Source organism: Python bivittatus, unplaced genomic scaffold (assembly GCF_059951505.1).
Source record: "Python bivittatus isolate LINGU-HERP-01145 unplaced genomic scaffold, Pbiv_v1 ctg000340_np1212, whole genome shotgun sequence".
NCBI lineage: Eukaryota > Metazoa > Chordata > Lepidosauria > Squamata > Pythonidae > Python > Python bivittatus.
In genome coordinates, this window is record NW_028277056.1 from 19,349,741 (window position 1) to 19,373,741 (window position 24,001).

A 24,001-nucleotide genomic window follows, 5' to 3' on the forward strand; every position below is an offset into this window, starting at 1 on the left:
ATTTTAACAGCAGAAGAATCAGATGTGGTGGATTGTAGTCCACAGGTTGTAATAAATGTATTAGATTTGAAGGTGGCCCCATGCTGTTTGGTCTGACAAAAAGGGACATTGCTGTCCCATTTCAGGCAATGCAGAACGTTCTCAGTTTTGCAGGGAGTATTGCAATAATTATATATCATGTCACCATCTAGCCAGCTTTAAAATGCTATTCTTTTATCCTAATATTTAATCTTGAATATTTGATCATGAACAAAAATATAATGCTTCTCTTGCAATAAGAATTTAGAATGCCTACAGTTGGAACTAAATAATACAGTTCTATGCATATTTATCTACCAAGCAAAGTAGGTTTCGTTGAGTTCACATGTGGAGATAGGTAATGTGGACATCAGCACTAAACACTGTGGCTAAGAATGATTACGAAGTAAACTATGTGTCGCTAAAGAACCTTTTGTTGCCAAGGAGTGTGAGTAAGATTAAATTAGCTATATAGGAGGGTTATCCATAAGACCTACTGAATGTGCCAGAGTACAGTAGTGATCCTGCAGAGGTAATTCACCACAGCCTTCCACATTCACTATCATTCAGCTGGTTTGCAAATTTGGATCAATAGCTGCAAACCATTCAGGAAAACAGTAATAGAAATTTCAACGTTGAGTCTACAGTTCAGAAGAATGGTAATATTGAACTGAGTCTACATAAACTGTGCTAAGGAGAACTGTAATCTCGCACAAGCGACCCAAAGAGAAAGTGCTGAAGGGCATTGTTTTGATACACAATTTTACTCTCTCTCATAATGTGTGGGCATGCATGTGATAGTGCACTCTATCTTATTTACAAAGGATTAACTTGCTTTGTAAAGAGCACAGCGTTTCTTTCCCCCACCTTATCCCTTTGTTGAATGCCTGATTGCCTTCTAAGAGAGCACAGCACCCCCACCCCATTTCCTTAAAAGCAATTAGCCAGATGCCTGAAGCCATAAATTAGATCGGTACCAGGCAAAGAAGTTGCAACGAGAGAGGCCCTAAATTCCAAAGAAGTTAGGTATTTAAACTTAGATTCACCTCTTTAGGCCCACCTTTACTTTTCCCTGGGTCATCCCAAAATTCCCTTGTATGGATATGAGGGGATGTACTATCTGAAATATCTGAATATGCCTATAAAATCTTTGTTGCTTGCTTTGCAAGGTGTGGTTCTTGGCAACACTCCTTGAGCCATCCAGATGGTTTCATTGACCAATAAAACCTCTGTTAAAAGCCTCATCTCAAGTCTTCTTATTTGGCTTTACTGAAACTTGGGAAATAAAAGGTGCCATACAGTGCAAGTAGAAAATATTTATTTTTTGAATTTATAATCAATAAATCCACCATAATCAATCAGCTCTCAGCAACTTACAAGGAATATAACAAAACATCCATATAAAATACTAACATAAATGACAATTAAAGAAAATAAAAAAAAATTAAAATGATTAAAATGGTACAATAAATAAAATCAAGAAATCCTGAAAGTGCTCTCAGGAATAATTTGGTTTCTGATAACTTCCTAAAGTCCTGAATCAAAGACCCGAGTCTGATCTCTGGTTGAAGATCATTCCAGAGCAACAGTGCTTCCAGAGAAAAACAGAACTGCTTAGTCTTTGTTCACCTCACCTCCTAGAAGTGTAGGACCACTAATAGCTGTTCTAATGAAATCTAGTATGTTTGGCTGATTTTTTGGGGGGAGAAGACAGCTCTTTAGATACTCAGGTGCCAACCATTAAGGGCTTTATAGGTCAACACCAGCATCTTAAATTGTTCTCAGAAACTTATTGATGCCAGTGCAAGGCCTGCAAAATTATTATTATATGCTCCCAGTATCAGGAGTTGGTAAGGACAAGGCTGCTGCATGACAGTATCTAAAAATTAGATTTAACTGGGCAGAAAATCTGCTTGACCTACCCTTTTAGTACTTAGGAAATTTCTGGTGAGCAGCATTTTTGACCAGCAGGTTTGTGCTAAGAGTGGTAGCTATTATGGGATAGGGTACATAAAATGGTTAGTGGTAAATAAATACTTAATTTTTTATTATTTTGTTTAAAGGGTGCTTTAAAAATGGAGGGAGTGCAACTATCATCATCCTATTCTGTCTGTTCTGATCATTGATAGCTTGCTTGCTTATTTATTTATTTGCAGGGTTTATAGGCCACTTCTCCATAATAAACACAAAGCATACAAAAAACCCAACTCCATAAAAAACATAGATTAACAACCAGGAGGTAAAACATAATCAGCTGAACTATAGTTAAAAACTAAATTCCACTGCCACAGGCATAAGCATATTTTGCCCCCAATGTGCGATTGGGCTATCCATAAGTGTAGGAAAAATCATGGTTTGGCTAGGACAAGTAAAACAAGGTAAAATATCCCTCTCCCTAATTATCTTCTGTGAGATTTGAGAACAATAAACCTTTTCAGCTCAGCCAAAATATTTAAAATGCTAAGGAATATTAATAACCCTATGTCAGAAAACGACAGATACGGGTTCGGTTGTCCAGTAGACAGAAGTTTTTATTGGGCACGTTTGCAAAGGTGGGTCCCTCCCGCAGCAATGGAGGAACCCCGAAACAAGGTCTGACAGGTTTTTTATACCCCCTATCTGTCCTCCCCCTCCTAAGAGGGCTTGGCTCACAATCTCACCTTTTTTACCGCCCCGGAGCGCCGCTAATTAACCGCAAAACCGCAGACATTCCACTTTCCTAATCCAGTCAGCGCAATACACATTGTAATACCCACTTGACCCAACAGCCGCCCCCTGCCGCCCCTCTTCACTCTGGTGCGAACGTGCCTTTTGTCTGCAGTCTTTCCTCCCTCCTGCCGTCCCCCCCAAGGCTGCCCCATGGTGCACAGCGCTCTCCCCTAGCAAACATGGTTCGTTTGAGGCCCTCACTTCTCCCTGCCTTCTCACACCTAGAAGAAAGATGCTAAGGATGAGCTTAGACTCTGGGAAGCAAGGCCAATATGAGATAAACCCATGAAAAGTAACCCACTAAAAGTAACCACGTTCATAGATCACTGTGTTAGCTCAATGCATTGTGGTCTTTGTAGTTCCATCCCACTACCTCATAGAATCCACCCTAATCTGACCTCAACGAAACTATAAGATCCTGCTATACAATCAAATCCAGTCAATTATCTTATTGTATTCAATGAGATACAGTATGCTAATTTAAATAATTCTATATAGAGGGATTGTACGCCTGCCCTCTACAGGTTTTTTTCTGCTGCCTCCAGTACTGTAATTAAATGATCTGTACTTTAAAGAAATTGTTATGCTGGCTTCTGGTTTAAACAAACTCTTGGAGAAATTGTAACAAATTTCTCAAATACAAGCTTCAACCCTGCAAAAGAAAACTTCAGCTTTGCTCCAATTTTGAATAAACTATCACAGAGAAAAAAAAAATGCTGAGTTCTAATAGCCTCTTCCTAAGAGGTTTTTAAAACCTCAGATGTAAAATTGCTGTTCTCCTAGCAAAAATATGGAACTTGTTGCTCAGTGCCAGTGGCCTGAAAGATAGCAAATGTAAACCAGTTTTTTAAAAAGGGATCCAATGAAGATACAAAAATGATAGACTGGTCAGCTTAGTTGTTCCAGGCAAATGGGTAGAAACAGAGGAAAAAGCTTTGCTGAAGAAAAAAATGGCATCACTTCTGTAAAAGTAACTCCCGCCTGTGGAAGGTGGCATTGGAAGAATATCCAAGCACCTAGACCCATTGTACCTCCTCGTCCTTTTAGTGACCTTGTCCTTCTGGATGTGAGCCATCATTTTAAGGATGGATTTGGCTGTCTCAGAAGAAATTTGTCATTGGGGGACTAGCTGCAGTAGAGAGCAGCGACATCAAGGAAGTAGTAGGATGAAAGAAGATGGAAAATGAAACAGTGAAAGAGAGAAGAAAGAAATACAAGAGCAAAGGAAGAATAGAAGAACCTGATCCTTGAGTTTCCAAAGGCACCAAGAAGAACAAGAAGCTCAGCAGCAGTGCTGAGGTGATGCAGAGTCTGGAAATAAAAGCGCAAAGCAGCAGAAAAGAAAGTACAGTAAGAGGGCAAGGTTGGTAACAGTGGGCAGAGCAGTAATAGTAGATGTCGGAAATAAGGCAAAGCAATGTAATAATGGGCAGAGATCACAACATAGCAGGTGGCATGTGTGGCAGAAGCAAGGACAAGATTGTGTAGCATTCTTAGAATAGGCAAGGAGAACAGGAAGATGCCAGCCAAACCATGCTGAGGAAAGCCCCAAATACTGGTACCTTGGAAAGCTGGTCCAAGGCCCAGAACACTGGCCATGAAATGTTGAAGTCCATGATAATGGCAAATACCTTGGAGAGGCTCAGGCAGGGACCAATAGGAGGCCCAGGGTGTTGACAGTATCAAACTATAGGTATAGGATAATGAAGTACAATAGTCTGGTATCAAGAGAGGGCTTTAAATAAGAATATAGAAGGACAAGTAAAGCAAAAATAAGGAAAAATTAAACAATAGATAATTGAAGATAAAACAGATTCCTGACATAGGTGTTAACATTAAATCTCAGAATAGATTTTTAAAATTCACAATTTATTAAGATAAATGCTGATGACAATAAAGACAAATATTGCCCAACAGAGATACTTTGCCAACAATATCAAATTGGGAAACCAAATGTGGGGAATACACAGCAATGGCAAAATTAATAGTGCATCCAGAACAGAAGTTTATTATATTTAACAAGAATGGTTTCCATATATATTACATGTCATACAATAAAGCAAACTCAGATACATAGAGGCCAGTTTTTAAGAGGAAATATTTGATGTAAAGGTAGTAACCAAAAGCAATTTTAATATTTATAAATATTTTGATGTAATCGCCAGTTGGGTACAATGTGGGAAATTTAGAATTTAATATTGTTTTTACTTTTTTTTAGGTTTTTTCTTTTCTTTTTATAAAACCATGTGCATTTATTTTAGGAATAATGATAAATAGTGGTGACATCAATATTAATATTAATGTTTAGAGTTTTGTAGTGATTTTCAATTATTTCTTAAGATGATATAATGAATCTAGTTTTATATTTTCAATTAATTATTTAATTAATGCAATGATTGTAAAAGCCCAAACCATTTTCATCCAAGAATAACTGGAATTGTATAGTAACTGGAATACAGGTCTAGATTTACTGGTCTGCAGAAAATTAGCAAGAACATTTGTTTCCCAAGCATTTAGCAATATCAGAACCAAAATTATTCACACTAATTGTACTGGTGAAGGAAGAAAGCTTGAGGAAATCAGGTATGGAAGGATTCTGAGCTTCATTCGACTCTGATAATCAAAACAAATTACTGGACTCAGAATTATTTAATTCTAAATTTCATTTGTACCAGGGCATGTGTGATTATCATCCTCTGCATTCTACTAAAACAACAGCAAAGTAGATTGTACAGCGATAAGAAACCTAAGCAACACCTTGCAGCAAAAAATGGATTACTATTACCATATTGACGAAAGTTTCTATTCTCATAATTTTTTTTTGTTGCCAGGCCAACTTTTATTTAAGGATTTATTCCAATAAGGACACTTTATAATATTTGTAATTTATATTGTACCATGTGGGCTTTCTATTGTTGTCTGTTTAACTACTATGAGAGTAGAATACTAGATGAAATCATCTTCAGCCGTATCCAACATGGTTCTCCTTATGTTCCTCTAAAAAATTCAGAATTGAATGGGTATTTATGGCAACTCTGTTGAAGATTAGAAGACTAGCCCAGGAACATATAGTTGAACCCAACTAGCTACAGCTTGTTTTATCCACTCTATCAGGAGAAGAGTAGCAATTTCACTCTCAGATATAAGTAATTCTCTCCATATTGCTAGTTATACTGTATTGTTGGATGTTTTTTCATTATAGCCAGATGCAGAATCATCTTGCATGCCTAAGTTACTGAGTTCCTGCAAGCAAATGGAAATTGTATTTTATAGTCAATGAAGATTTTTTAAAGTAGACCCACACAGACTATGTTAAAAGTAGTTCTTCACTACAGTTGGTTAGTATGCCAACTTTCTTCTATATAGAAATAATCTGTTACACTTCTACATGCATGAGAATCTCACTACATTTAATGCAGCAAAAGAAATTGAAAATCAAATTTAGTTTTCTTTCCATACTATTCCAAAACATTTTGTTCACTAAAGCATTTGTATACCAACAATTGTCTTTTTTTCCCCCTTTTCATATTATTTTGGGAATTAGCTGACTTAAATTTTCTTGCCTGATTGATCTTTGTATTTCCCACACTTATAAAAAGATATGTTATTGGGAATTGGTTTATTCTAAACTCAGGTAGAGTTTAACGACTTAAACTTAACGACTGAACAAGAACAACAAAACTCAGGTAGATTTAAAAAAAAAAAAAGTAAAACAGGAGAGCTGCTTCTGCCCTCTAGTGGACTTGTTAAATATGCAGCATATTTTCTCCGCTCCAACTTTAGGGTTTACAGTTTAAGGGACTGAAGGTTCATATCACTAACTACTATCAATTGTGTCGAAAATTTCAATTGGATTTCCACACTTTGAGAGGATTAACACATTTTGCCATGTGCTCCTTGTTATTTTCTATCAATGGTAGTATCTAAAATCTACTTCAAATTAAATGAGTTTGTGCTAAATTGCTTTGTTTTTGGACTGCAACTGGACACTTAATTGAACATTTCACTTTGTGAATTGTAATTTGATACTCTTCTGAAAGAGCAGATATACAGGAAAACAATAATATGATGACAATTTAATGTAAATGATCATTTGTAAGAAGCAAATGAACAAAGTATACAATAAATTCTTGTTATTCACAATAGTTACATTCTGTGAAATCGTTGCTAATATTGAGTATGTGAATACTGAACTCACTGCAGGGTTAGGTTCCTGCCAGCCTCTGGTCACAACATTTTCATCAACTGATCTATATATAACCTGTTAAAAGATACCTTATTTAATGCATATACAGTATATTTCTTACAAAGTCCTGAAAAAAATTAAAGATTAAGCATTTAAAGTTTTATTTAAAAATGTTACTTTTGATGGCCATTTTAATCAGTGACATCACTGAGAGAAGGCAGATATGCGCAGAGCAGCAACTCAAAATTTTCACCACTCTACGCATGTCTGTGAATAACTGGGAATGTGTCATGTGTATTGACTTTGGGGTTACAAATAAATGTTAATGAGTAGACAAATTCACAAATATGGATCCCGCAAATAACGAGGATTGTCTGTATGGCTATTCTAACATATACACCTTAGAGCAGTGTTGTCCAAACTTGGCCACTTTAAGATGAGTGGAATTCAACTCCCAGAATTCCCCAGCCAGCCATGCTGGCTGGGGAATTCTGGGAGTTGAAGTCCACTCATCTTAAAATGGCCAGGTTTGGACAACACTCCCTTAGAGGATAATAAAAATAAATAGGTAGTTTCTGTTCATAGATATCTAGTACTCTAAAAGACACAAGATAGGTACTGGAATGGAGAGAAGAAACCCATGATGAAGTAGTGTTTCAGTTGCCACAGAGACAAAAATATATTTGTCCTTGTACAATTCAAATCAGGCTTGCACATCTCTGTCTAGGCTGCCATCTTTTCTGTCCTATTTCTATTTTCCCTTGCTTCTCAAACTAGCTAAATGTACTCATAACGACTAAATGAGCATATCTATGTAGTTTCCCTGGCAACCATACAGAAGTGATTTGCCACTGCCTTCTAGCATGTTTTTAAAACTTCCCTGTCTAGCCTGCAACTCTTAGATTCTGGGTGATCACTATCCAAGAACTAACTCTGCTTTGTTTCCAAGGTCGACTGGCAATAGACACATGCCTCACCTGTGGATGAGATACTTCCACAGAAGCCCTTCTGGTGACAGCTACCATTATTAAAATATTCTAGAATTTAGAAAGGCATGCTTCGCTCCCAGAATGCAGGAAAATAACCAAATAAGTAGACATTCACCTGGTAGATTGTGATATAGTCTATCACAAAAAAACAGCTGAACAAATTGTCAAATCCACATGCATTTTGCATAATAGTTTCAGAAAGAGCAGACCTTGCCCCATCAAAAATGTTAAATGTGTTTCTGGACACCACTGTGAATCCCTAGAGTGATTAAATAATGGTAATTTTTGATATGTTAAAAAATAGGAACAGATTGGGTTTTGGGGGGCTAGAAAAAATAAGGCAAAATTTGGACCAACTTTGGATCATATATTCACAACAACATTGGTTTTCATGTATTTCTTAAAATAAACATTGCAGGTTGAATGACCATTTCTTTCCACCTTAGAGCCCTCTGAGGAATTTCTTGCCCTTTGGGGAGAAGCAGCACAATTTGGGGGCAAAAATTTGAGGGCAACAATTCTGTTAACTCTAGCCATCTCAAGCGTCGTTCAAAAATAGGCTTATTTGCTCTATGATTTTGTCAATGCATTTTTATCAATTATACATTCCATGATTTCACAGGGTTATTCTCAGTATATTTTATTAAGTATTTATACTCCATTCTTTAGCTGGAAAAACTCCTGAAGCAGCATATAGAAGCTCAACTCTTTCAGGTTAAAATTTAAAAAGATATGACACAAACTGAAAAAACAGGGAAGAGAAAGAAAAGCAAGAAAAATCAGACAGTAAGAATATAATTGAGGTGCATTGCCAGGATCAGCGTTCTGGTTACTGCAACAGCCCTTTTTATTCATCTATTCCCTCTGGCAACTCATGTGACGTATCCAATCCAATCCTCTCCTAATTTCTTTTCCCCGTTTAATTGACCGCCTCATGTACCCGGCAACAGCTCTCATTTGTGCACCAAGAAAAATCTGTCCCAGAGTAGGATAGGATATCTCAATAAGTAGACAACAGTAGTATAAAGCTGCTTATATCAAGATCTCTGTTTGGCACATCTGCATCCTCTCAAGAGTAAAATCTGAAGGCCAGCTAAATTCAGATCATGGGTGAGAAAAGGGATTCCCATCTACCTGTTATTCACAATGAACAAATCATGCAATATTAGAGCCACTATTGATCACCATCATGAACAGACTAGAAAGCCAGACATGGGGTTGCCAACCAATCACCTCAACAGGACTCATAGTATACTAGAAGGCAGTGTCCCTCTTGACTCCATCTTCATGCCTAGATCTGTTAAGTACATTCTTATATGCATTTTATACAAATTTGTACATTGGTAGTTATCAGTTAATAATAATAATAATAACAATAATAAACTTGTATGCCACCCAACTCTCAATTACTCTCGGTAGCTCACAAAGAAATTACAATAAAATAAATGAAACATAAAAGATAAAGATAAAAGATGAAGTGAGGGGTCTCATACCTCCTCACCAAAGGCCTGGGTGAAGAGCCAGGTCTTCACAGCTCTTCTAAACAACAGCAGAGCCATCTGGATCTTGGGGGGAGCCTCGTTCCAGAGACAGGTACTATACAGAAGGCATGCTTCTAGGGTCTCGAGATATGACATTGTTTAGTCATAGGAACCCAGAGTGCATCAACCCTGCAGGATCATATCAGCCAGGCAGATGTTATGGGAGACTGATGGTCTCTCAAGTAAGCAGGCCCTGTACCATTTAGGACTTGCCATGTAGGTACCTTGAATTGCACCCTGAAGCAAATCAACCAGTGCAACTCACAAAGCAGGGATGTTACATGGGCATATTGAGGCATGCTCATTACTGCTCATGCTGCCGCATTCTGGGCCAGTTGAAGCTTCTGGGTGGTATTCAAGGGCAGCCATGTTTAAAGCACATTGCAATAGTCAAACTGCAAGATGACTAGGGCATGAGTAGCTGTCTGAAGGGCCCTCCAAATCTAGGAAAGGGCACAACTGGTGCACCAGATGGAATTGTGCAAAGGCCTCCCTGGCCACAGATGACACCTGCTCTTCAAGCAGGAGCTGCAAGTCCAGAAAGACCATGAGATTGTTATCAACCTTGAAGGGGAAGTGCTACCCCATCCAAGGTCAGAGATGAAATATCTCCAGACCTGGGCAACCCAAATACCCATAGCCACTTGGTTTTGGTAGGACTGAGTTGGAGACAGTTCCTTCCCTTCCAAACCCACATAGCCTGCATGCACTGGGACAGAACCTTGATAGCCTCACTTGGATGGCCCAGGATCAAAAGGTATAATTGGGTATCATCAGTATGCTGATGACACTGAACCCCAAAGCAGTGGATGACCTCACCCAGCAGTTTCATGTAGATGTTGAAAAGGAGGAGAGAGAGAGTAGAACTCTGTGGCACCCCACACAGGAGGGGCCTAGTGAGTGATCTCTCCCCACCAACCAACACTGACTGGAACCGACCCCGGAGAAAGGAAGAAAACCACCATAAAACAGTGCCCCCAATCCCCAACCCACAGAGCCAACTAAGAGAGATACCATGGTTGACAGTATCAAAAATTACTGAGATCAAGGAGCATAAGGATGTCATCCCAGCTCTGCCACAGGTCATCAACAGGCACGACCAAGGCTGTCTCAGTACTAAATCCCAGCCTGAAACCCACTGAAACCAGGTTTTCTCCAGGGCTTTCATCAGTTGCAGACAGATCACCTTCTCCCTTGCAAAAAGGGAAAGGAAATAATATGTACACATAAGTGACACTCATAATTAATTCAGATAGGACACAGGACAACCCACTGAAATTTTAATTAGATTTTATTTACATTCCAAGATAGAAAGAAAAAATATCATCACAAAATTAACTGAATGTTAACAAAATACTGCCTGGATTTTGGACTGGATTTGTGACCTTCCCAGGGGGCTTCCGACAAGCAAAGTCAATGGGGGGAGCTGGATTTGCTTAACAACTGTGTGCTTTGCTTAATGACTGTGGCAAAAAAGGTCATAAAATTGGGTGTAACTCAGTCCAATATTTGGACTGGAACTTCTGTTGCTAAGTGATGCAGTCGTTAAGAGAGTTACGCCCAATTTTATGACCTTTTTTGCTACAGTCGTTAAGCAAAGCACACAGTTGTTAAACAAATCCAGCTTCCCCCATTGACTTTGCTTGTCGGAAGCCCCCTGGGAAGGTCACAAATGGCAGTCAGGTGACCCTGGGATGCTGCAATCATCATAAATACATGCCAGTTGCCAAGTGTCTGAATTTTGATCACATGACTGTGGGGACCCTGCAATGGTTGTATGAGCGAGGACTGGTCATAAGTCATTTTTTTCAGCACCATCATAACTTTGAACAGTCATTAAATGAATGGTCATAAGTCAAGGACTACCTGTATTTTCTTTCTTGTAGATAATCTCTGCATGTTTATTATCTTCAATAATTAATGTGATGTGCAAACAGAAAAAATTAATATTTTTAATTTAATAGATTAAAATATGCCCTATTCAAGGATACACCAATATGACAAACATCCTGTAACCACTGGAGATTTCAGATGCCAAAGTTATACTCAGTAATGGGTATGCGATAAGAAACATTATTAATACGTAAGCTTTATTAATATAGCTTGAAATATACCGTATTTTTCTGTCAATAAGACGCCCCCATGTACAAGACGACCCCCACTTTTCCAACCCAAAATTAAGAAATCAATATTTTAAAGATAGTGCAGAACACATTTTTATTTAGTAATTAGTTAACATTTACCTGACACACTCGGTGGGAGGAGGTCCAAACTGTCTCTCTGCAGCTCTGTTTCCATGCTCTTTTGCATAATTATTACATTCAAGCACGAGTGAAACTGCCGATAGCTTGTCTCTGCAAACAGCCTTCCTCTAATTGGTTTGTTCAGCATCAGCTGATGTCAGTTACATAAGGCTCGTGATTGGAAGAAGTCTGTTTGGGAGACAAGCTATTTCACTCGTGATTGGAGGCTTGCAATAGGAGGAAGCCTCTTTGCAGAAACAAAGTATGGGCAGTTTTGCAACCGCACGGTTCTCTCCTCGGCTGACTTCCTTGAATAAGATGCCCTTCAATTTTTAGGGTAAGGATTTTACCCTAAACAGAATGATCAAAGAAAAAAGTATCGTCTTATAGTCGGAAAAATACAGTAACTCATGTGTGTGTGATGGCTCTGAACAGGTGATACTTACATCCAGTGCTCAGAGTTCCAGCCATCACCCATTTTATCATACATTCTTTTACTTATTCATCTTGTTTCAAATTTATTTTTTAATAATATTTTTATTAACGTTTATTTATATACACACACACACACACACACATTATATAAACTAATACAGAACTAAAAGACCTACAAACAAAAAGAAAAAAAGAGAGAAAAGAGAAATAAATATAAAATATGACTTCCTCCTCCCTCCAAACAAGTATATGCATTAATAGTCACTTAACACCTTCTCTAATATTCCTTTTTAAAAAGCCCTCTTCATTCCCTTTCTTATCCCTAAGCAATATTCTGTTTCAAAGTTCAATAAAAGTTTATACATATTAGCAATAACATGTCTATCATTTGTACATAAGTCTATTTCAAATTCAGTCTTACCATATTCAAAACCAAAAGTCCTTTTATGTATATACTACTAAAACTCTCGTGTCTGTAACCTTCAACTGGGCGAAACGTGCATCATAGAGCAACAATTTTTGAACCAAGGTACCTCACATGGGCTAACTTACAGAACGCACCCAAAATCTGGGACCCATTACTCCCATTGGATTTAAATTTAGGGAATTTGTGGCCGCTTCAGCACTGCTGCGCTGCTGGGCCACTACGGTCAGCCCAGGTCGCATGATCATCATGGGTGTATCCCCAACCTCTTTCCCACCTCCCTCTGTCCCCTGTGCCCAATCGGCTGCTTTAGAAACAAGGCAGAAATTTGAAATCTCTTAATGGCGGTAGGCATTGAGGGAAGGATGAGGGAGTGACCTGGATGCCTGCTGGTGAGGTAGGGCTGGCTGGGGGCATTGGTGGTCAATGGGTGAGCCATTTTCCCCCCCAAGGGAGAGGGCCCTTGGGGACAGGCTGGAATGGGGAGTGGGGGTGGTTTCCCCCATTGTCTGTAGCTCCCTTTGTTCTGCAGCTCAGCCAAGGAGGGGGAGGAGGAGGAGGCTTCACTGGGGCTTTCCTGAGGGTCATGAGCGGAGGGCAAATGGCGCAAGCTTGTATTATATGTGGAAGGGAGGGAGGGAGGGAGGGAGGGAGGGAGGGAGGGAGGGAGGAAGGAAGGAAGGAAGGAAGGAAGGAAGGAAGGAAGGAAGGAAGGAAGGAAGGAAGGAAGGAAGGAAGGAAGGAAGGAAGGAAGGAAGGAAGATTTCTGATGCTCCCTGCCAGCTTCCCACAAGCAAAGTCAATGGGGAAGCCAGCAGCAAGTTGTAAGTCGCTCACACTCCCATTGCTTTTTTGCCTTTGATCATTCTGTTTCTCTGTTTAGGTAAGGAAATATCTCTGAAACGTTGACCCAGTGGGTCATGGGTTGTCTAGTCTATTTTAAATCTTTCTAGTAACTGTACATAGGAAAACCACTGACGTGTATATCCTGATATCAAATCCTCTCTTGATTTTATTTTGAAGTTTCCCTGGATGAATTCCAATAAACCACCATAAGTTAACCATTTATGCTTAGTTATCATTTCTCTTCTATAATATGCTTCTTGTGGTGACAGCCATAATGGTATTTTTTGACACAAACTAGATTTATATCTATTTCATATTCTCAGTATGGCATGTCTAATAAAATTATTTTAAAATCTACATTAACCTTGGCTTTATCATACCATAAATTTCCATGCCACTCAAATCTCAAATCATGCTCTTCTAATTCCAATAACCTTCTGTTTCTCAGCATCACCCAACCTTTCATCCAAACTAAACAACAAGCTGCAAAGTACAATTTCAAATCAGGTAAACCTAAACATCCTCTTTCTTTAGCATCTTGTAACACCTTGTACTTAACTCGTGGTTTTTTACCTTGCCGCACAAATTTAGATACATCTTTCTGCCATTGTTTAAATGATACATCATTTGTCAAAACAGGTATTGTCTGAAACAAAAATAACATTCTAGGTAAAACGTTCATCTTAATCACAGAAATTCTCCCCAACAATGACAATTGTAATTTTCCCCATTTTAACATCTTTTTTAATATAATTCCAAGTCTTAATATAATTATTTTGAAACAATATACAATTCATATTTGTCAGAGTAACACCCAAGTATTTCACCTTTTTTTCAATCTTGAAACCCATTTTGTTCATCAATTCTGTTTGATCTTGTATCTTCATATTTTTTGTTAACATCTTTGTCTTCTGGTTATTAATCTTAAAGACAGCTAATGCACCAAATTCTTTGAATTTTCTCCCTTTAAGGGATCTTCCAATGCCAACACCAAATCATCTGCAAGTTCTGGCCATCTCAGTGTCCCCACCATCACATGGTTGCCATTTGTGACCTTCTTTGCTTTGACAAGCAAAGTCAATGGGGAAGCCAGCAGGAAGTCGCTAATGGCTTAACAACCCACAGTGATTCACTTAATGATGGCAACCCGGACTGCCAGAATTGCCATCACTAAGCAACATGGTCATATAATTCTAGTCCCAATTGCCATTGTAAACCAAGGACTACCTGTACAGCCTTCTCTCACTTCTTTGCTGACCTGGAGGCAGTCTGTGCTGTCATGTTATGTCTGGACTTTGGCTTCCTGATCTGTATAAACGTTTCACATAAGAGCAATGAGATGCTCTGGAGTTCCTATTTTTCTAAGAACATTCTACAGTTTGACATGACTGACACAATCAGAGGCCTTTCTATAATCAATGAAGCACATATTGACTTCTTTTTGGTATTCTTTGGCTTTCTCGTTTATTCAGCATGCATCAGTAATAATATTTCATATTCCTTGGCCTTTTTAAACTGACCTATTCCAGTCAGTTAGCTACTGTGTTGTTTTCCAGATTTCTGGATTTGCATAGTTTTGTTAGAAACTTTAATATTCTTCTGTTGCTTTCCATATTTCTGTATGTATTCCATCAATTCCTGTAATGTACTTGGTAATGACCAGAGTGTCAATCTGACTTCATCTGCTAATACTAGAGATTCTTGTAGGTAAGGAATGTTTTCTAAGTATCTTGGATATTGACATTTCTACTGTGCAGAATTTCAGTACACTCCTTCCATTTTGTTTGATCTTCTTGCACTCAGGTACAGTCTGTCCACTGGCATCATTTAACATACCAGTTTGAGGTTGGAACCTCCTTCTGAGTTCAGAGACCTTTTGAAAGATTTTCCTTGTCTGTTTCAATGTCTTTAAGGATGTTGTTATAGTACTGCTTCTTGTCTCTTCTAACAGCTCTCTGAAATTCTTTGTTAAGTTTCTTCCTGAGATATTTGTCTTTCTTGGCTTTGGCTTCTCTTCTTAGCAATTTCTACCATTTCTTGTGACATCCAGTTTGCTTTCTTCTGTATCTTGGCCTTTGGTAGGTTCTTTCCACATTCAGCCTTAACAGCTACCTCTGGTTTCTATCAAGGAGATTAAGAACTTCAAGGCAATTCCTGATGTTCTCCTTGAAAATGGTTACTATATGTTCAATATTGTATCATGGAAGCTGATTGGCTTTCTTCTTGTGCTTTAGGTTGACTTGGAACTTGTACACGAGAGGTTTGTGATCTATTCCACAGTCAGCTCTTGGCTACATTTTTGCTGTGTGACTGTGTGATTAAGCTCTTCCACTGTGATGAAATGGACTTATGAAGGCCATGTTCAGGGAGATAAGCGTGTTCTTAGCCCCCAACAGGAGCATGGGAAATTCAAGAAGATGAGGCTGGCACCTCCCTAAGGAATTCACGGTGTTGTGTCTGGCTGGCTTGGGAACTTGGGTTCAGTCTGGTGAAGTATGTCTTGAGGTGGAAACTAATAAACACAACAGAACCGTATTTGCATTGTCTCGTGGAGTTCTTTGGGCTGAACCTGACATCCACTCCCTTGTACCAATAATATAAACAATTTGATTTCTGTATATTCCTTCTGGTGATGTCTATGTATATAGCCATCATTTTTGTTGTTTGAAGACTGCGTTAGCAATGAAGAAATCATTAGATTAGCAAAAATTGATAAGTTCTCCTGCTTCATTTGTTTCCTATCCATACAGTCCAACATGTTTTCCTCCATACCTATTTTGGCATTCCAGTCTTTAAACACAAGCAGCACATTTTGCCTTCTAAATTGAACTTGACCATAAAACTCACCAACCTCCTTCTGCCTCAATGGTTGGAGCATAAACTTGGATAATCATATCCTAAGGTTGTCCATGAAATTGTATTGATTGGATTTGGTCATTAACTGCATCGTACCCAAGTACTTTCTTTGCTATATCTTCCTGACTATCAAAGCAATGCTGTTCCATCTTTTTCATATCCTGAGTAGAAAACAGTGTGATTTTCTGACTGAAGGTTTCAATTCCAGTCCATTTCAATTTGCTGATGCCTAAGATGTCAGCGTGAAGTTGATTCTTTTCATCCTTCGCTGTGTTGAGTTTGTACATCTTCATGTTTATTATGTTCCATATTCCCACTGTAATTCTGTCTTTGGAGCTTCACATTTTCTTTTCTTGCATGGCAGCAGCAGCAACTAGACATCCCAAAGGATTTCATCTAGCCATGTCATAAACACCATTAGTATTCTGAAAATCCTCAGCTCTTCCACAGTACCGTTTTTAGTGCCACGTGACCTGAGGGGCTCATCATCTATATCATCAGTCACATTATACTATCTTTCCAAGTGGTTTTACTAATACAGGAGTGGTTTACCATTGCCTTCTCCTGTACAGCATGAAATTATATCTTTGCTATTGTCACTAAAGTGATGATTTGCCTCCAGCATCTTCCTGTATCACTGCTACCTAATGCATGTGTATGCTTGCTTTAGCTGGGAAGTTTTTTTGACTGTTACACCTTGGGAGACCCTGCTTTGAATATAAAGTACTTTGTGAAGTTCTTGGGGTTCTCTGAGCTTGGTTGTTTTCTTGAAGATGTTTCATTACCTGGCTAGGTAACTTCTTCAGTGCACAATTCAACCCTGACCAAATATATATTTTCTTCTATTGATAAAGTACATTCCAAGCATTCTTAACTCATCCCTCACAGGAACATGCCACTCTCCATCACAATAACACAGCATAGCAGGACATCAGGGGAAATTATATAATAGCTTAATGTTACATATGAACCCAGCCATTGAGACCTTTGACTGAAATGCTGTAACTGTCCAAGCACCTGGTGTCTTACCTGGTTGCTGTGCTGTAGCTCATGGAAAACTGCAGCTGATGGAAAATTGTTATTTAAATCTCAAGGTGACCATTTTCAAATAATTATATTTTTTGAGGCTCTGAAGCCCTAATAAAGGCTTAGACTTTACCTCCCTATCATTGCTACCAACTGAGAACAAGCTCAGAATAAATTTTATATATAGCTTGCACTCAATACATTATTTTAACTCTTTGCAGCTAGCTCAGAAGCTAATTCTTTCTATTTATCCCCTTTATTTGGTACAAGCGTTTAACATTGCGTCTGCAGATTGTCATCTGGCGGTCTTGTTTTGGGTGACGCAAACCCTCTTGGGTTCACCTTCAAGACCAGGCGAAGGAATTTTCACAGCACCTGCCAGAAAAAACCACTTGAATTGAATTCACCAGCCTTGGTATAGGTCCAGTGGAGATGCCTGGGGCACAGTCTTGCCCTGTTACCTAAGAATGGTTTGAACCTGTTGGACCTGAGGAAGTGGACAGGTTCCTTATGACTGCGAGCTTGGCCACCTGCTCCCTAAATCCATGCCCCTCCTGGCTAGCTGCCCAGGAGGGGACATGTGGTTGGGTTCTCTCAGTGGTTAATTCATCCTTGAGAGAGGGGGTTGTCCCTTCGCCTCTTAAGGAGGCATTGGTTTGTCCCCTCCTCAAGAAACCATCACTGGATCTCAACCTGCTGGACAATTTCCCCCAGTGTCCAATCTCCCTTTTTTTAGGGAAGGTTGTAGAGAAGGTAACCATCAGCAACCTTCAGCGGTCCCTGGATGAAGTGGATTATCTGGACCCCTTTTAGTCAGGTTTCAGGCCTGGACATGGGATGGAAATGGCATCAGTCGCACTTTTGAATGATTTCTGGCAGGAGCCAGATAGGGGTAGTACATCCATCTTGGCTGTACTTGACCTCTCAGCAGCTTTTGATATAATCGGCCATTGTATCATTTTGAATTGGCTCTGGGGATTGGGAGTGGGCAACACAGTACTGTGCTGGTTCTCTTTCTTCCTAAGGGGCCGATACTAGTTGGTGTTGATCAGGAGTGAGAGATCCCGCCCTCGGCTCCTACTATGTAGGGTGCTGCAGGGTTTGGTGCTCCCTCCACTCCTGTTTTAAATCTACACAAAACCCCTGGGGGAGTTCATCCATTGCCAGGGGGTGAGGTATCATTAGTATGCTGATGATACTCAATTATATCTCTCGGCCCTTGGCGAATTAAGAGATGCTATAGATGTCCTGTCTCGGGACCTGGAGGCTGCAGGGATCTGGATAGGGAACAACAGACTTCAACTGAACCCCGGCAAGACTGAGTGGCTTTGGGTTTTATGGCCTACTGATTCCGGGACTTTACCATCTTTGGTTCTGGATGGAGTGGCACTGCCCTAAATGGATCTGGTGTGCAATCGGAGGTCCTTCTGGACTCATGACTCCTGCTCGAGGAGCAGGTGGCAGTTGTGGCCAGGAGGACCTTTGTGCAACTTTGTGTTGTACACCAGTTACCCCCATTCCTGGATCATGAGGTTCTGCTCACAGTCACTCATGCCCTGGTCATCTCCTGAATGAACTATTGTAACGTGCTATACATGGGGCTGCCCTTGAAGAGTGACCTGCATTGATTGCCAGTTTGCTTCCAGGCCCAATTCAAGGTGCTGATTTTGACCATGAAAGCATGGGGCCAGGTTATCTGAGGGACTGCCTCTTCCCTATTACATCTATCCATCCCATCAGGTCTGGCAGCAGAGGCATGTTGCAGGTCCCATCTGCGAAAAAGTTCCATCTGATGGGACCTAGGAGGCCTTTTCTGGTGTGGTGCCCACCCTCTGGAGCATCATCCTGCCTGAAGTAAGATTAGCCTCAACCCTTATGGCCTTCTGGAAAGCCCTCAAAATGTGCTTTTTTTTCAGCAAGCCTGGGGATTCCCTGGTAATAGGGAGCCTGCAAGCTGGTTGTGTTTTATGTAACATCTTGCTCCTCATGGTCTAGTTTTATCTATTCTTATTTTTTTAAATGAGTTTGTAAAATGTTTTAATTCCTGGTTTTATTGTACTCCACCCAGTCACTTGTGAGATGGGTAGCCATATAAATTTGACAAATAAATAAATAAACTAACATTCGTCTTTGCTATTTTCTTTTCCTAATCTATTAATATAGTCACGGTCCATGTAGCAATCAAAACCCGGTACTTCCATAGCATCTCTATCCACTGTTCACTTGCCAAATGCTATTTCTCTTCACTTTGTATTTCCTATCTTTCCATCCTTTCATTTTATGTAAAATGGTTTGTTGCTTCTACTTGTTTCTGCATAAAAGAAAAACTTAATTTTACTCTTTCTAAATTTCAAACATTACCTGAACTACATTTTCCCCATTAGTTATGAATATGAATACCTGTTTTTCCCCATTCTTCTGGATTTCAGTGAAAAATTTAGGAAACTAATCTCTATTTAGAAATTAAAATTTACTATTCCCAAGTTTAACAAAACATTGCATAAATATACTTGTTGCAGCATCTGAATCTAACAGATGTACACATTCAGGTTTGCATATACATGTCAATGAAGACACTTAGCAACAGATTGCACAGCAAATTAAGATAATTGAAGAAAGCAGATCAGTTAAGAGGTAAGAGGAAGTGAAAACCAAACTTTAAATTAATCTAACCTGGGGAAATTAAACACTATCTCAGGTACCATAAGACAGTGTTTCTTAAACTTTTTTCTCTCAGGACTGCTTCCCACTTTTAAAAATTATGGAAGACCTGAAAAGAGGTTTTGTTTGTATGGGTTATATTTATTGATATTTACCATATTAAAAATTTAAATTGACGCAGTCACTGCCACTACCGCTTCTCATGATTGTTTGATGAGATTTTAATATTTTATTATTTTTCAACATAGGCTGGTAAATAATTTTGATTTCAAGGATCCCTGAGATGGTCTTGGGGGACCCCCTGGGGTCCTAGGACCACACCTTAAGAAACGCTGTTGTAAGGTGTTCCAGAATTACTTCAAGTTGAATATTACTTCAGGTTGAATAAGTTAGAATTTAACAATATTCTTATTTAAAAATATGTTTCACTCAGACTAATTTCATTTCAAAACAGTTGTTAATATACAACTTCTTTAAATAACTTTTCCTCTTCACATTTTGCATACTTAGTGAGTATGTAAGTTACCTGGCCTATTTTTTTTGAGATAAACAAGCCAAGTATATTCATTTTGCTTGTTAAATAAGATGTTAAATTCCCATGACAGCTTTAGTTATTTTTATATGAATGTACACTTCTCAAACAACACAAATCAAAACTAGACATACTTTTCCAAATGTAGGATCTAATACATTGTGGTGAGGTAATAATATATTGTGTTAAACAAATATTTTTCCTTGGCTCTTGGAGCAATACGAATCATAGTTTAATATGTCTGCAAGCCTATGGATGCTTACTGGGATGTAATTCCACTGAAAATCATATAAACATTCTGAGCAGGCTGAAAGCTTCTTAATCTAGTATTGATCCAGTCACTCCTTATATATTTAGATTTTGCTTTTTTATTGAAACTCAAAATTATGACTTGATTTGCTCACGTTTGATCATTTGGTACACAACAGGAATTTGTATGAATGGTTGAAACTGATATTTGGTATTCTTTAAGGTTGCAGTCTAATGGGCAAGAGGTAGTGTCTTTGAGTTTCATTCTATCTAACTCCCCACAAAAAGAGAAGGAAACGATAAAGTAGAAGTGATTGTGATTTCAAAGGATTTTCCTCCTGCCCTCAAAAAAGATAAAATTTCGACTAGACCTGAGATTGGTATAAATGCATCTCTTCCCATTATTTGCTCAAAAAATGCAACCCAGAAGGAAGAGAGAGATATAAACGTATTTTCCTCTGCTGGTCTGCTCGTAACAGGGTATAGGATGTCAGAACTTGGCCTGGACATATACATTCTTTAAAAATTATTAACAAGCAACTCCCTCTCCCTATAGTACCCTAGCTAATGTTTTTGTCTATACTTAATTCATAGGTTTATCAATTCTACTTCTCACTTCAAAGATAGCATGGTGACATACAATTAAACTACAGTAACTGATGCAACTTCCACATTAATACCATTTGTGTTTGCATGACGACATCATGATGCATGTGATGTCATTTTGATGTTATTGACATTTGTTATGGGTGCTACTGAGAAAAAGGAATGAAAATCACTCTATAGTCCCAAGTTGCCATGGATTATGCAGCATTAAAAATTCTTAGAAAATGAAAAAGAAAGAAACCTAAACCATGCAAGCCTTTTATTGCATGTCATCTAATGCCCTGCTGAAGACAAGGAGGAAAATGACAAAACAGTTGCTAATTTCAGCCCAGCACTTTTTGTTTGGGTTACTGAGGAGAAGCTGCAAAGTCATAATGTTGGCACTTTTCTTACAGGACCAGATGCTCAGGAGCCAGGAGGGGAGTGAGGTAAGAATTCCCTCTGGCAAAATGGAGCCACCACAGCATCTTTAAAAAACAAAGACAACTAGCTTTTCACCTCAAAGGCACTTCTGGAATTTCTATTTCTCTTATCACCTCCATATTCCAAACTGGGACTTAAAAAAGAAAAAAAAAAGCTCTTTCAAATATTGGACAAATCAATTCACCTCTCTAACTTGATGGAAACATAGAAATCTAGAGCTATTCTTAAACAGACACAGAAGACTTGTGTGGAAGTGCCCTAAGTAATACATCACCAAACTTCCAACACAATTATTCTAGGTGGTGGAAGATATTATACAGCATCCTGCAAGGATTATTACCCTCTCAAAACTAATTGCCAGAATGCTTTGGGGAAATTTATGACAGTGAACCTGCTCAAAAGTTTGTGAACCCTTTTGAATTTTCAGTATTTCTGTATAAATTTGACCTAAAATGTGATCTGTTCTCCATATAAGTCCTAAAACTAGAAAAAGAGAATCCAATTAAAGAAATGACTCAAAAACATTATACTTGTTCATTGATTTATTGAGGAAAATGATCCAAAGCTATATATTTGTGTGTGGCAAAAATATGTGAACCTTTGCTTTCAGTAACTGGTGTACCCCCCTTGGGCAGCAATAACTGCAACTAAACATTTCTAATAACTGTTGATCAGTCCTGCACGTCGGCTTAGAGGAATTTGAGACCATTCCTCCTTACAGAACAGCTTCAACTCAGGAATGTTGGTGGGCTCCCTTGTATGAACTGCCCACTTCAAGTCCTCCCACAACATTTCTATAGGATTAAAATTTCAGGACTTTGACTTGGCCATTCCAGAACACTAACTTTCTTCTTTGGTCATATGACCTGTGTGTTTGAGTCGTTGTCTTGCTGCATGACCCACTTCCTTTTGAGCTTCATTTGTTGGACAGATACCGTAACATATTCCTGTAGAATTTGCTGGTACAATTCAGAATTTATAGTTCCATCAATGATGGCAAGTTGTCCTAGTCCAGAAGCAGCAAAGCAGGCCCAAACCATGATACTGCCACCACCACGTTTCACAGATGAGATAAGGTTCTTATGCTGGAATGCAGTGTTTGCCTTTCACCAAACATAACATTTTTCATGCTTTCTTCTTGCAACCCGCACCATTGTTGTTCAGTGTTCTCCTGATGGTAGTCTCATGAACACTGACGTTTGCCAATGCAAGAGAGGCCCTTAGTTCTTTAGATGTTACCCTGGGGTTCTTTGAGACTTCCTGGAGTATTACACAAGGAATGTTCTTAGTGTGATCTTGGTTGGTCAACCGCTCCTGGGCAGGGTAACAGTGGTGTTGAATTGCCTCCATTTGTACACAATCTGCCTGACAGTGGACTGCAGGTAGAGTCCAAACTCTTTGGAAATAGTTTTGTAACCTTTTCCAGCCTGGTGAGCATCAACAACTGTTTTTCAGAGGTCCTCAGAAATCTCCTCTGTTCATCCATGACACATTTCCACATACCTGTGTTGTGAAGATCAGAGATATTGAAATTGAATATCCAGAATGCTGTTCTTTAGATATGGCAGGACCTCCCACGCTCATGCCTGATTATCATCCCACTGATTTAAACACCTGGCTCTAATTTCCCCTTCAAATGAAGTGATAATGCTAGAGGTTCACAAACTTTTGCCACACACAAATATGTAACTTTGGATCATTTTCTTCAATAAATATAAGTATAATGTTTTAGGACTTGTACGGAGAACAGATCATGTTTTAGATCATATTTATGTAGAAATACTGAAAATTCAAAAGGGTTCACAAACTTTTAAGCACCACTGTAGAACTGATGCATCTATATAGCAAAGTATATCTAATTATTGGGCTAATGCTAGTCAGTGACCATAACAATAAAGATGATGATTCACGGAGTGGGATCTAGATTTGGCATACCTGGAATAAACTTAAAGTACAGTACTATATTAAAATCATTCTTATCTAAGTTATAAATGAGTATTTTCAATTGATTTTCATGGATCTACTTTTGTCATATTTATATAGCAGCCCATTTCACAATCAAGTGACTCTGGACAGTGTATATCTAGGTCTAAGCCAGGTCCTGCTGTCCTGCCTCATCATGGCAAAGAGGTATTCTTGGGAGGGATGACTGAAGAAATCTAGGAGTGTATGCCAAGAGTATATAATCCAAGCAGGGTCATCCAACCTGCCCAGCTAAAGCAAGCAGTCACCTATATTGGGCAGTAGTGATATAGAA